Source organism: Taudactylus pleione, unplaced genomic scaffold (genome assembly GCF_031769625.1).
Source record: "Taudactylus pleione unplaced genomic scaffold, aTauple2 ptg000040l, whole genome shotgun sequence".
Taxonomy (NCBI): domain Eukaryota; kingdom Metazoa; phylum Chordata; class Amphibia; order Anura; family Myobatrachidae; genus Taudactylus; species Taudactylus pleione.
In genome coordinates this window covers 13,823,632-13,837,121 of record NW_028284442.1, presented here as the reverse complement: position 1 = coordinate 13,837,121, position 13,490 = coordinate 13,823,632, and positions in this window count along the sequence as shown.

Here is a 13,490-nt window from a genome sequence, read left to right as displayed (position 1 = left end):
TCATCATCCCGCCTTCCGGGTCTTGCGGGTTTTGGATCCTATATAAGGTACCCGCGTCGGCGCCATTTTCTCACTCGGCTGTGGACAGTGAAGAGGGAGGGTGGGAGTTAGGGCTGGCTGGGCTGTGTAGTGTACTGCAATGTAGTGTTGTGCTGCGCTGTGCTATGCTGCTGTTGTCCATAGGGGCTGTGTCCACTACTTCAAAGTCCATAGGGGCTGGCTGGACTGTGTTGTGCAGTCAGTTGTCCATAGGTGTCCACTCCAAAGTCCTGTGCAGTGTCCCAGTCCTAAAGGGGTGCTGTAGTGTTGGCCAGGGGGTGCTCTGTCCATCAGGGCTGCTCCCCCCAAGTGCAAAAAAAATAAATATTTTTTCTGTGTTTGTGAATTGTGTGCACTGTGGCTGCATGTGCATCAACAAAGGAGCAGCGCCAAGCGTGCGCCTGTGTCCCATAAGTAAAAGGCCGGCTGGCTAGTCCGTTAAAGGGTGCTGTAACCCCCAAAGGGCACTCCAAACATAATAAAAAAATATATTTTTTTGTGTTTGTGAATTGTGTGCGCAGTAGCCACATGTGCATCAACAAAGTAGTGCCAAGCGTGCGCCTGTGTCCCATAAATAAAGGGCCGGCTGGATTGACCGCTAAAGGGTGCTGTAACCCCCAAAGGGCACTCCAAACAAAATAAAAAAATATATTTTTTTGTGTTTGTGAATTGTGTGCGCAGTAGCCGCACGTGCATCAACAAAGTAGTGCCAAGCGTGCGCCTGTGTCCCGTCCCATAAATAAAGGGCCGGCTGGATTGACCGCTAAAGGGTGCTGTAACCCCCAAAGGGCACTCCAAACAAAATAAAAAAATATCTTTTTTTGTGTTTGTGAATTGTGTGCGCAGTAGCCGCACGTGCATCAACAAAGTAGTGCCAAGCATGCGCCTGTGTCCCATAAATAAAGGGCCAGCTGGATTGACTGCTAAAGGGTGCTGTAACCCCCAAAGGGCACTCCAAACAAAATAAACAAATATATTTTTTTGTGTTTGTGAATTGTGTGCGCAGTAGCCGCAAGTGCATCAACAAAGTAGTGCCAAGCGTGCACCTGTGTCCCATAAATAAAAGGCCGGCTGGATTGACCGCTAAAGTGTGCTGTAACCCCCAAAGTGCACTCCAAACAAAATAAAAAAATATATTTTTTTGTTTGTGAATTGTGTGCGCAGTAGCCGCACGTGCATCAACAAAGTAGTGCCAAGCGTGCGCCTGTGTCCCGTCCCATAAATAAAGGGCCAGCTGGATTGACCGCTAAAGGGTGCTGTAACCCCCAAAGGGCACTCCAAACAAAATAAAAAAATATATTTCTTTGTGTTTGTGAATTGTGTGCGCAGTAGCCGCAAGTGCATCAACAAAGTAGTGCCAAGCGTGCGCCTGTGTCCCATAAATAAAGGGCCAGCTGGATTGACCGCTAAAGGGTGCTGTAACCCCCAAAGGGCACTCCAAACAAAATAAACAAATATTTTTTTTGTGTTTGTGAATTGTGTGCGCAGTAGCCGCACGTGCATCAACAAAGTAGTGCCAAGCGTGCACCTGTGTCCCATAAATAAAGGGCCGGCTGGATTGACCGCTAAAGTGTGCTGTAACCCCCAAAGGGCACTTCAAACAAAATAAAAAAATATATTTTTTTGTGTTTGTGAATTGTGTGCGCAGTAGCCGCAAGTGCATCAACAAAGTAGTGCCAAGCGTGCGCCTGTGTCCCATAAATAAAGGGCCGGCTGGATTGAACGGTAAAGGGTGCTGTAACCCCCAAAGGGCACTCCAAACAAAATAAAAAAAAAAAATTTTTTTGTGTTTGTGAATTGTGTGCTCAGTAGCCGCAAGTGCATCAACAAAGTAGTGCCAAGCGTGCGCCTGTGTCCAATAAATAAAAGGCCAGCTGGATTGACCGGTGAAGGGTGCTGTAAACCCCAAAGGGCACTCCAAACAAAATAAAAATATATATTTTTTTTGTGTTTGTGAATTGTGTGCGCAGTAGCCGCACGTGCATCAACAAAGTAGAGCCAAGCGTGCACCTGTGTCCCATAAATAAAGGGCCGGCTGGATTGACCACTAAAGGGTGCTGTAACCCCCAAAGGGGACTCCAAACAAAATAAAAAAATATTTTCTGTGTTTGTGAATTGTGTGCACTGTAGCTGCACGTGCATCAACAAAGGAGCAGCGCCAAGCGTGCGCCTGTGTCCCATAAGTAAAGGGCCGGCTGGCTCATTTCTTAAAGGGTGGTGTAACCCAGAAAGTGCACTAGTCTCCAACAAAAATAAAAAATTATTTTCTGTGTTTGTGTGCGCCTTAGCCGCACGTATATATCAATATAACATAAATGGAGGACCAAACTTTCTCCGATAAAAATAAAATAGGGAAAGATCAAGAACCACTTCCTCCTAGTGCTGAAGCTGCTGCCACTAGTCATGACATAGACGATAAAATGCCATCAACGTCATCTGCCAAGGCCGATGCCCAATGTCATAGTAGAGGGCACATACAATCCCAAATGACAAACTTCAGGAAAATGACCTTGAAAAAAACATTTAAATCATCTGAAGGGAAACGTAAACTTGCCAATATGCCATTTACGACATGGAGTGGCAAGGAATGCTTAAGGTCTTTCCCTATGTTCATGAATAGTGGTTCAGCTTCACATGACGATGGAAGCCCTCCTCCCACTAAAAAAATCAAACGAGTTAAGCTGGCAAAAGCACAGCAAAGAACTGTGCGTTATAAGAAGATATCACAAATCCCCAAGGAGAGTCCAAGTGTGGTGGTGGTTGCGATGCCTGACCTTCCCAGCACTGGACGGGAAGAGGTGGCTCTTTCCACCATTTGCATGCCACCTGCAAGTGCTGAAAGGAGCACCCACAGTCCACTTGCTGATATGAAAATTGAAAATGTCACTGTTGAAGTACAACAGGATGAGGATACTGGTGTAGCTGGCGCTGAGGAGGAAGTTGGCGAGGAGGTTTCTGATGGTGATGTGGTTTGTTTAAATCAGGCTCTGGGGGAGACAGTTGTTGTCCGTGGGATGAAAAAGCCCATCACGGTCATGCCTGGGCAGAAGACCAAACATTCCACCTCTTTGGTCTGGCAATATTTCTATCCAAATCCGGACAACAACTGTCTTGCCATATGTACCATATGTAAAGGAGAAATAAGTAGGGGTCAGGATGTTAACCACCTAGGAACATCCTCCCTTATACGGCACCTGCAGCACGCTCATAAAAAGTTACTGTCAAGTTCAGAAACTTTGGCTAAGACCGTAAGCAGTCCAGGGACACCTAAATCCCGTTGTCCTGTTGTATCCAAGCGCCTGCAAACCACACCATCAACTCCCTCCTCGTCAATTTCCTCCTTAGTCAGGATCGGAAGTAGTCCTGCAGGCCATGTCACTGGCATGACTGACTCTCCTATCCGGGATTCCTCCGGAGGATCCTGCATTGCTACGCCTCCTGCTGCCGCTGCTGCTGTTGCTGCTGCTGGGAGTTGTTCATCATCCCAGAGAGGAAGTAGGAACACCACTACTTTTACTAAACAATTTACCCTCCAACAGTCCTTAGCGAGGAGGATGAAGTACGACAGCAGTCATCCTGAAGCAAAACGTATAACTGAGGCCTTGACTGCTATGTTGGTGTTAGACGTGCACCCGGTATCCGCCATTAGTGCAGTGGGATTTAGACAATTGATGGAGGTAGTGTGTCCCCGGTTCCAAATCCCGTCTAGATTCACTTCACTAGGCAGGCAATACCGAGACTGTACAGAAACGTCAGAAAAAGTGTCCTCAGTGTCCTGAAAAATGCCGTTGTACCCAATGTCCACTTAACCACGGACATGTGGACAAGTGGAACAGGGCAGACTAAGGACTATATGACTGTGACAGCCCACTGGGTAGATGTATCACCTTACGCAGCAACAGCAGCAGCGTCACCAGTAGCAGCATCTCAGAAATGCCAGCTCGTACCAAGGCAGGCTACGCTGTATATCACCGGTTTCAGTAAGAGGCACACCGCCGACAACCTCTTAGAGAAACTGAGGGAAATCATCGCCCAGTGGCTTACCCCACTTAGACTCTCCTGGGGATTTGTGATATCTGACAACGCCACCAATATTGTGCGGGCATTACATCTGGGCAAAATCCAGCACGTCCCATGTTTTGCTCACACAATAAACTTGGTGGTGCAGAATTTTCTGAAAAGCGACAGGGGCGTGCAGGAGACGCTTTGGGTGGCCCAAAAAATTTCTGGCCACTTTCGCCATTCAGCTACTGCGTGCCAAAGACTGGAGCGCCAGCAAACACTCTTGAACCTGCCCCGCCATCACCTGAAGCAAGAGATTGTGACGCGGTGGAACTCAACCCTCTATATGCTTCAGAGGATGGAGGAGCAGCAAAAGGCCATTCAAGCCTATACATCCACCTATGACATAGGCAAAGGAGGGGGTATGCACCTGACTCAAGCGCAGTGGAGAATGATTTCCGTGTTGTGCAAGGTTCTCCAGCCCTTCGAACTTGCCACATGTGAAGTCAGTTCAGACACTGCCAGCTTGAGTCAGGTCATTCCCCTCATCAGGCTTTAGCAGAAGCAGCTGGAGAAAGTGAAGGAGGAGCTAAGACGGAGCGATTCTGCTCGGCATGTGGGACTTGTGGATGAAGCCCTTCATTCGCTTTGCCAGGATTCCAGGGTGGTCAATCTGTTGAAATCAGACCACTACATTTTGGCCACCATGCTCGATGCTAGGTTTAAAGCCTATGTGGTGTCTCTCTTTCCGGCCGACACAAGCCTGCAGAGGTGCAAAGACCTGCTGGTGAAAACACTGTCAGCTGAAGTGGAACGTGACACGTCAACAGCTCCTTCTTCATTTTCTCCCACAACTGAGGCTGCCAGGAAAAAACTTAGGTATCCTAAGCAACCCGCTGGCAGTGATGCAGGGCAGGCAGGACCAAGTTTGGACATCTGGTCTGGACTGAAGGACCTGGCAACAATTTCTGACATGTCTACTGTCACTGCATATGATACTGTCTCCATTGACTGAATGGTGGAGGATTACATCGGTGACAGCATCCAAGTTTACATGTCAGACAGTCCGTACCTGTAGTGGCAGGAAAAAGATGCAATTTGGAGGCCCCATTACAAACTGGCACTATTTTACCTGAGTTGCCCCCCCTCCAGTGTGTACTCCGAAAGAGTGTTTAGTGCAGCCGGGAACCTTGTCAGCGAAAGGCGTAGGAGGTTGCTTCCACAAAATGTGGAGAAGATGATGTTCATAAAAATGAATTATCAACTCTTCCAGGGAGACCAGCCTCCAGAACGTACAGAGAGACCTGTGGTGGTGGATTCCAGCGGGGACGAGTTAATTCTCTGTGAGGATGAGGATGTACAGAACACTGAAGAGGGTGAGGAATTGGTGGATGAGGAGGATGAGGACGACATCTTGCCTCCGTAGAGCCAGTTTGTGCAGGGACAGATTAATTGCCAGCTTGTTTTGTGGGGGCCCAAATGAACCAATCATTTCAGCCACAGTCATGTGGCAGACCCTGGCGCTGAAATGATTGGTTTGTTAAAGTGTGCTTGTCCTGTTTATACAACATAAGGGTGGGTGGGAGGGCCCAAGGACAATTCCATCTTGCACCTCTTTTTTTTCTTTGCATTTGCATTATGTACAGTTTGGGGCCTAGTTTTTCAAACTGCCATCCTGTCTGCCACTACAGTGCCACTCCTAGATGGGCCATGTGTTTGTGCCGCCCACTCGTATCGCTTAGCATAGTCATCCAGCTACCTCGGTGCAACCTTTTGGACATAAAAAAACTATTGTGAGGTGTGAGGTTTTCAGAATAGACTGGAAATGAGTGGAAATGAAGGTTATTGAGGTTATTAATAGCATAGGAGCAGAAAAACCCACAAATTCTGTGATTTTAGCTGTTTTTATGCTTTTTTTAAAAAAAAATACAGATCCAAAACACAAAACCCAGAACCCAAAACACGGAAGGGTGGTTTTGGCAAAATCAATCCAGATCCAAAACACGAAGAAAGATCCAGATCCAAAACCAAAACACAAAACACGAAAAGTGGCCGGTGCACACCCCTAATTCAAACCCTTAGGGTTTAATGTGCCTAGTCTATGAATCCACCGTGACTCACACTGTAGTAACCTATGTGATCTATTGCCACCCCTCACCATCGGTGGCACATGGTCAATAATCATATATCGGAGCGTAGATAAACCATCTCCTGCTACAGCGAAGTGTCGTGCCACAGGTTGGTCACTAGACCCCGAGGTGATAGCCACCCTGATCGCAGAGCGGTGAACCACCATGCGTTCGCTGAGTGTACGTTCAGTTTTTCCAACATAACTTAACCCTCATGGACATGTGTTCAAATAGATCACAAACTTGGTAGTACACGATAATCGATGTAAAATCTTATATCTTGTTCCTTTATGCGGGTGGGAAAAACTGTCGCCCGTGATTAAATACCTACAGGTCAAACAATTAAGGCATTTGAAGCATCCCTTTTTTTGTCTTAGAAAGTGTTTATCTTCTCCAACTACACGTTCGCTGATGTCAGCCTTAACAACCCAATCACGTATGTTCTTTCCATGCGAATAACAAGACATAAGTCCAATGTCCGTTAAATTCAACTCACTATCCTCCTGAACAATATTCCAATGTCATTTAGAAATGGAATTAATTCTGCCACTAGATGTATTAAAATGGTTAGTCCAATAGATACACTCCTTCTTAGACCTAATTGTTTTAGATCCAAGTAGTTGTTCTCTAGGCATTTTCAAAGCTCGACTTATACACCATCACCAGACACCACGTGCATCCCCACAGCTTCCGGGTTCCGGTCACTGAGGACGCCCACAGATGACGTCATCATGCACGGCCCGTTGCCGTGGTAACAATAAACACTACAAGTTAAAAACAAAGTACAAATTGTGTACATCACTTTACCGTAAACCCACAGATAGGAATACGTTTCTCCATGCGAATAGTTTTCACCCCAAACACTCCAAATATAGCCTGCCATATTCCCAATTCTTGAGAGCAAGACGTATTTGTAGCGATGAGAGCGTTGCACAACAGAATATCAATAGAATGATTGATGATTTTCGAGCTAGGGGATATGACAGGGAACTATTGATTAAAGCTAAAAATCGAGCTTTGAAAATGCCTAGAGAACAACTACTTGGATCTAAAACAATTAGGTCTAAGAAGGAGTGTATCTATTGGACTAACCATTTTAATACATCTAGTGGCAGTATTAATTCCATTTCTAAACGACATTGGAATATTGTTCAGGAGGATAGTGAGTTGAATTTAACGGACATTGTACCTATGTCTTGTTAATCGCGTGAAAAGAACATACGTAATTGGGTTGTTAAGGCTGACATCATCGAATGTGTAGTTGGAGAAGATAAACACTTTCTAAGACAAAAAAAGGGATGCTTCAAATGCCTTAATTGTTTGACCTGTAGGTATTTAATCACGGGCGACAGTTTTTCCCACCCGCATAAAGGAACAAGATATAAGATTTTACATCGATTATCGTGTACTACCAAGTTTGTGATCTATTTGATCACATGTCCATGCGGGTTAAGTTATGTTGGAAAAACTGAACGTACACTCCGCGAACGCATGGCGGTTCACCGCTCTGCGATCAGGGTGGCTATTGCCTCGGGGTCTAGTGACCAACCTGTGGCACGACACTTCGCTGTAGCAGGACATGGTTTATCTACGCTCCGATATATGATTATTGACCATGTGCCACCGATGGTGAGGGGTGGCAATAGATCACGTAGGTTACTACAGTGTGAGTCACGGCGGATTCATAGACTAGGCACATTAAACCCTAAGGGTTTGAATGATAGCCTTGGTCTATTTTGCTTCATATAATTTGCATGGGTTTGCGACTAATGTCTAACGATGATTATGTACTGCATTACTGAGGGAATTTTGTCATAGTTAAACAACATTGGCTTCTATCTATGATCTCTATGTACAATGTGCTTGGCTGCCTATAAGGGACATGTATGTTTGATATAGTGACTACAACAACCCTGTATATATTGCTGATAAGATTCTGCTGCTCGCATTAAATATGTAATATGCTATATTGCATTTAATATATGGAGTTCACACACGCTCTTACTTTGTTTTTAACTTGTAGTGTTTATTGTTACTACGGCAACGGGCCATGCATGATGACGTCATCTGTGGGCGTCCTCAGTGACCGGAACCTGGAAGCTGTGGGGATGCACGTGGTGATGGTGTATAAGTAAGTGTCTTTTTGCAATTGTTTGTATCCTGATGACGATGTGAATAAATGCATCGAAACGTTGAATTTTGAACCTGCGTCTGTGTGCTAATTGAACCGGAGTGCCGCTGATCTCGTTTCTATATTTTCTGCTACGTTGTAGCATGCTTTCAGAGGGCAACCGGGACTTTGCATAATTTTTAGTGGGAGTGCCATCCTAACGTTGGTGATATATATATATATATATATATATATACATATATACTCGAGTATATATACTATATATATATATAGATAAAAATGTGCTGAAAAAGTACCCCCTCGGCTTATACTCGAGTCAAATGTAGCGCTGACCGGACGGAGTTCGGTCAGAGCTACACACTGCCAAACACACAGCCGCCAGAGCCGGCAGCTGCGTGTTTGGTGTAATCAGCAGCCGCTGAGAGTCTGTCAGACTCTCAGCGGCTTCTGCTGCTCCCACTGCGGGAGCCATCTTCCGGCTCCCGCAGTGGGTGATGGGAGACACGTCGTCATGACGACGTCTCTCCCATGCAAAGCGGCCGGAGGAGCGGACAGCGGCGGGACCAGGAGCGGGAGTTTCAGGTAAGTGATTTTTTTTATTTATTCTTGTCACGTCTCTCTCTACTGGGAGGGGGACTACAGGGGGCACTACCAGGCGGCGATTACTACAGGGGGCACTACCAGGGGGCGATTACTACAGGGGGCATTATCAGGGGGTGATTACAACAGGGGGCACTAAAAGGGGGGATTACCACTGGGGGAACTACCAGGGGGTGATTACTACAGGGGGCACTACCAGGGGGGGATTACTACAGGGGGGGATTACCACTGGGGGAACTACCAGGGGAGGATTACTACAGGGGGCACTACCAGTGGGGAATACTACAGGGGGCACTAAAAGGGGGGATTACCACTGGGGGTACTACCAGAGGGGGATTACTGCTGGAGGCACTGAAAGGGGGGATTACCACTGGGGGCACTACCAGGAGGGATTACTACTGGGGGCACAACCAGGGGGAATTACTACTGGGGCCACTACCAGCTGCTGCCATTTCCCACACTAGGCTTATACTCGAGTCAATAAGTTTTCCCAGTTTTTTGTGGTAAAAGTAGGTACCTCAGCTTATATTCGGTTTGGCTTATACTCGAGTATATACAGTAATACACATGGTGCAGGCACTCCTAATACAAAGGCATACTCGCCGTTGTGCACACTCGTGGTGGATGAACAACAAACAAGGTGGGTGTCACTCTAGAGGTGGGTGTGGGTGTCACAAGGTGGGTGTCACACCTTGTTTGCTTTATACAGTATATATATATATATATATGGGTTGCCAGAGTCAGCGGCACTCAGGTGAATAAACTCAAGTCAAAGCAGGTAGTTTGATCAAACTAACTGCTTTGACGTGAGTCTATTCGCCCGAGTGCCGCTGACTCTGGCAACCTATTGTGAGGTCTCAATTTCTGGGAGCTCTTTCAGAGGGCATCGGGGACTGTGGACCTCATTCAGACCCGGTTGCAAGCACTGAGCGCTTGCAACCGGGTCGAAGTTAAGGCCCTGCGCGTGCGCAACCCCCGGAGTGAGAGAGAATTTCTCTCGCACCAGAGCTCACTACAAAAGGGGCGGCTGTCGATGTTGATCGACAGCTCGCCCCGTTTTGTAGGTGGGGCGGGGGGGTGGCTACACAAATTGAGGTGTTCCCGAGCGAACGCCTGCCATTTTGTGGGCGGCCGCACTGACATCAGCAGTGATGTCAGTGGGGAGCTTCCTGCTCGACCAGAGCAGGAAGCTCTCTGGGGCTTGCGGTTGTTGAGAACCAACCTTAGGGTCTCGTCGCAAGCCCCGATGGTTGCGATGGTCTTGACCATCGCCACCATCAACCTGGTCAGTTGCTAAGCTGTGGGTGGTAACCCACAGCTTAGCTAGCGACTAGGAGGCCGCACTAATAAAAAGAAGCGGCCACCCTCATTCAGAGAGAGTGATTGCTTCTTGCGACCGCCTCTGAATGAGGGCTTGTATCTATTAATTTTACTGGAGTGCCGCCCAGTAGAACTTTTAGATACATCTTGCTATCAATAAGAGCATATTCATGGATGACTTTCAGTGCATGTTCTGGGATGACGTTTAGATAATGCAGCTTTGTGCATTCCCAAATACTAATCTAGGGAAAATATATATACAGTGGCGTAACTAGGGTATTTGAAGCCCAGGGCAAATTTGAAAATGGAGCCCCCCCCCTGTTATTCAGTGGCCACGCCCATTTTTCGACACGCGTGCCTGCAGCGTGAGTAACGAAAAATGGGCATGTCCACTGAAAATGGGGCATGTCAACATGACACACACCCCTTTCTTGTCACTGGGAACATTTCTTTCCATTTGCACCTTAATGCAATGCCTCTTATACAGTCTCCCCTATAGAGTGCCCCTAGTAGTGGTCCCCCTTATGCAAGCCCCCAGTAGTGCTGCTTATACTGTACCCCCAGTAGTGGTCCCCCTTATGCATACCCCAATTAGTTCCCCTTATACAGGCCCACAGTAGTGGTCCCCCATATGCAGTGCCCCTTACACAGTGTACCCTGTAGTGGTCTCCCTTATGCAGCCCCCCATTAGTTCCCCTTATACAGTGCCCCCAGTAGTGATCCCACATATGCAGTGCCCCTTATACAGTGCCCCCAGTAGTTGTCCCCCTTATGCAGTGCCCCCTGTAGTGGTTCTCCCTTTTCAGTGCCCCCTGAAGTGGTCCCCCTTGTGCAGTGCCCCCAGTAGTGAGCCCCTTATATAGTGCCCCCAGTAGTAGTCCCTCCTATACAGTGCCCTTTACATAGTTTCCCCAGTAGGAGTCCCCCTTGATGCAGTGCCCCTGTAATCCCCAGTAGTGGTCCCCCACAATGCAGTGCCCCCAGTAGTATCCCCATAGTGGTAGCCCCCAGTAGTGGTCCCCCACAATGCAGTGCCCACAGTAGTATCCCCCCCAGTAGTAGTCCCCAGTAGTGGTCCCCCATGATGCAGTGAACATAGTAGTATCTCCCCCAGTAGTATCCCCCCCAGTAGTGGTCCCCCCTGAAGCAGTGCCCCCAGTAGTATCCCCCCAGTGGTTGTCCCCCCCAGTAGTATCCCCCCAGTAGTGGTCCCCCCGCAAAGCAGTGCCCCCAGTAGTATCCCCCCCATTAGTTGTCCCCAGTAGTGGTCCCCCACGATGCAGTGCCCACAGTAGAATCCCCCCAGTAGTAGTAGTCTCCAGTAGTGGTCCCCCTCCAAAGCAGTGCCCCCAGTAGTATCCCCTCCAGTAGTATCCTCCCCAGTAGTGGTACCCCCCGAAGCAATGCCCCCAGTAGTAGTCCCCAGTAGTGGTCCCTCCCACACCTGAAGCAGTGCCCCCAGTAGTTTCCCCCCCAGTAGTAGTCCCCTCCTTTGTAATAGAGCGTGCCCCCCCGAAATACACACTGAAATGAAACAAAAGAAAACTACTTACCTGTATCCACGCTCCTGCTCCCGCCGCCGTCCGCACATCTCCATCCTCCCGGACCGGGCCGCTCTGCATTATGGGAGAGATGTCATGATGCCATGACGTTTCTCCTATTACCCACTGCAAGAGCCGGACGGAAGCCTGGCTCTTGTAGTGGGCGGACAGCAGTCAATGAGAGTCTGTCTGGCTCTCATTGGCTGCTGATTCACACAAATCGCTGTTGCTCGGCGGTGATGTGTGTGCAGTAGCAGCAGCAGCCAATGAGAGTCGTCTGACTCTCATTGGCTGCTGATTAACACACACATCGCCGCAAGTGCTGCCACCCTCCGCCTGGCGCCATTGGGCAAGCACTCAGGGGGAGGGAAGGGGCTCAGCTGTGCAGCACAGGACCGGCACTGGAAGCCTAGCGCCGGTCCTGTGTAAATGTGTAGCGCTGACCACACTCACTGCAGTTGGCGCTACACTGGCTAACTAGGGTGGGCTGGTACCTTGGCCGGTGGTGCCCCCCCCGTGCCGCCGGACCCACGGTGCCCAGGGCACATACCCCGCTCGCCCTTCCCTAGTCACACCACTGTATATATATATATATATATTGTGATAGAAACACTGGTAAAGTGGTCAATGGCAGGTACATTTGTCCTGTTGAAGTCAGATGATTGGCTGAGACCAATCTTACAAATTAATAACTATCGACGCTATTGTGCGACTCCTGATAGCGGGTGTCTGGCATGCTACTGCATGATACTGCGGGTACGCACAACGTACATTAGCGAATACAAACATACATGCACGCACAATGCATATTTGCGTTGCACACATACTCATATGCACAACGCATACTAGCGAATTTACACAAGTATCTCACACATGCATTCACTTATAAAAAGGTTCCCTTGCATTATGCTTAATATTAGAGGTTTTGTTAGCTAAATAATTGTGATGTAAAATGTAATGTAAATGATATCTAAGGTTCAGAATATAGTAGACATGCCATGTTTGGTACCATTCTAAATCCCTGTTTATTTGCAGGTTTCCGGTTCTATCGGCAAAGGATTCACATCTTGCGTTTGCTAGTTATAGATTATAGGGAGTTATTGGTTAGAATGTAAATCTTTGTATGCAGTGTTGTAGTCAGCTTAAATATGTTCTTCGGCTGGAAAAGACACACAAAGACTGTTGGGAGGCTGATCCATACCCCTGATGACACTGTATGAACTGACCTATGTCCTGCATCGTACCAGATAGACCGGAAGCAAGAACCAATAAAAACCTGTTTGCTTGTCTCTATTGTTATTGTTGAAACTTGTAAAGTATATAGCTTGTGTACTTTAGCTAGTTTTCAGTCATGCCCAAGTGACCACAGACGTCAGGAGTGATGGCTGGAGACTGGATCCAGTGCGCACGTGTATGTATTGGTTTATACCTTTGTATGTACTTGCTTTTTGCGCTAATTGTTTAAATCAAAGCGTGTACTTTTTTTCTTGCAATAATATAACTTTTTGTGCTTTGGAACCACATGATTAGACTGGAAAGCAATTATTTCACTTTAGAGATTATGGGGTATTCATAGTCCTAGGTTTTTGGCTTACGTGTTCTAAAAAAAACCCAGGAGAAGTCTGTTTTGTAAACAGACCAGAGTATCGGCTTTTGAAAAGCCGGGTTGGGTCCAGGAGGTGTGGATGTGAGGAGAGGGAGGGCTCCATCTACAGGCCACTCCAGGTT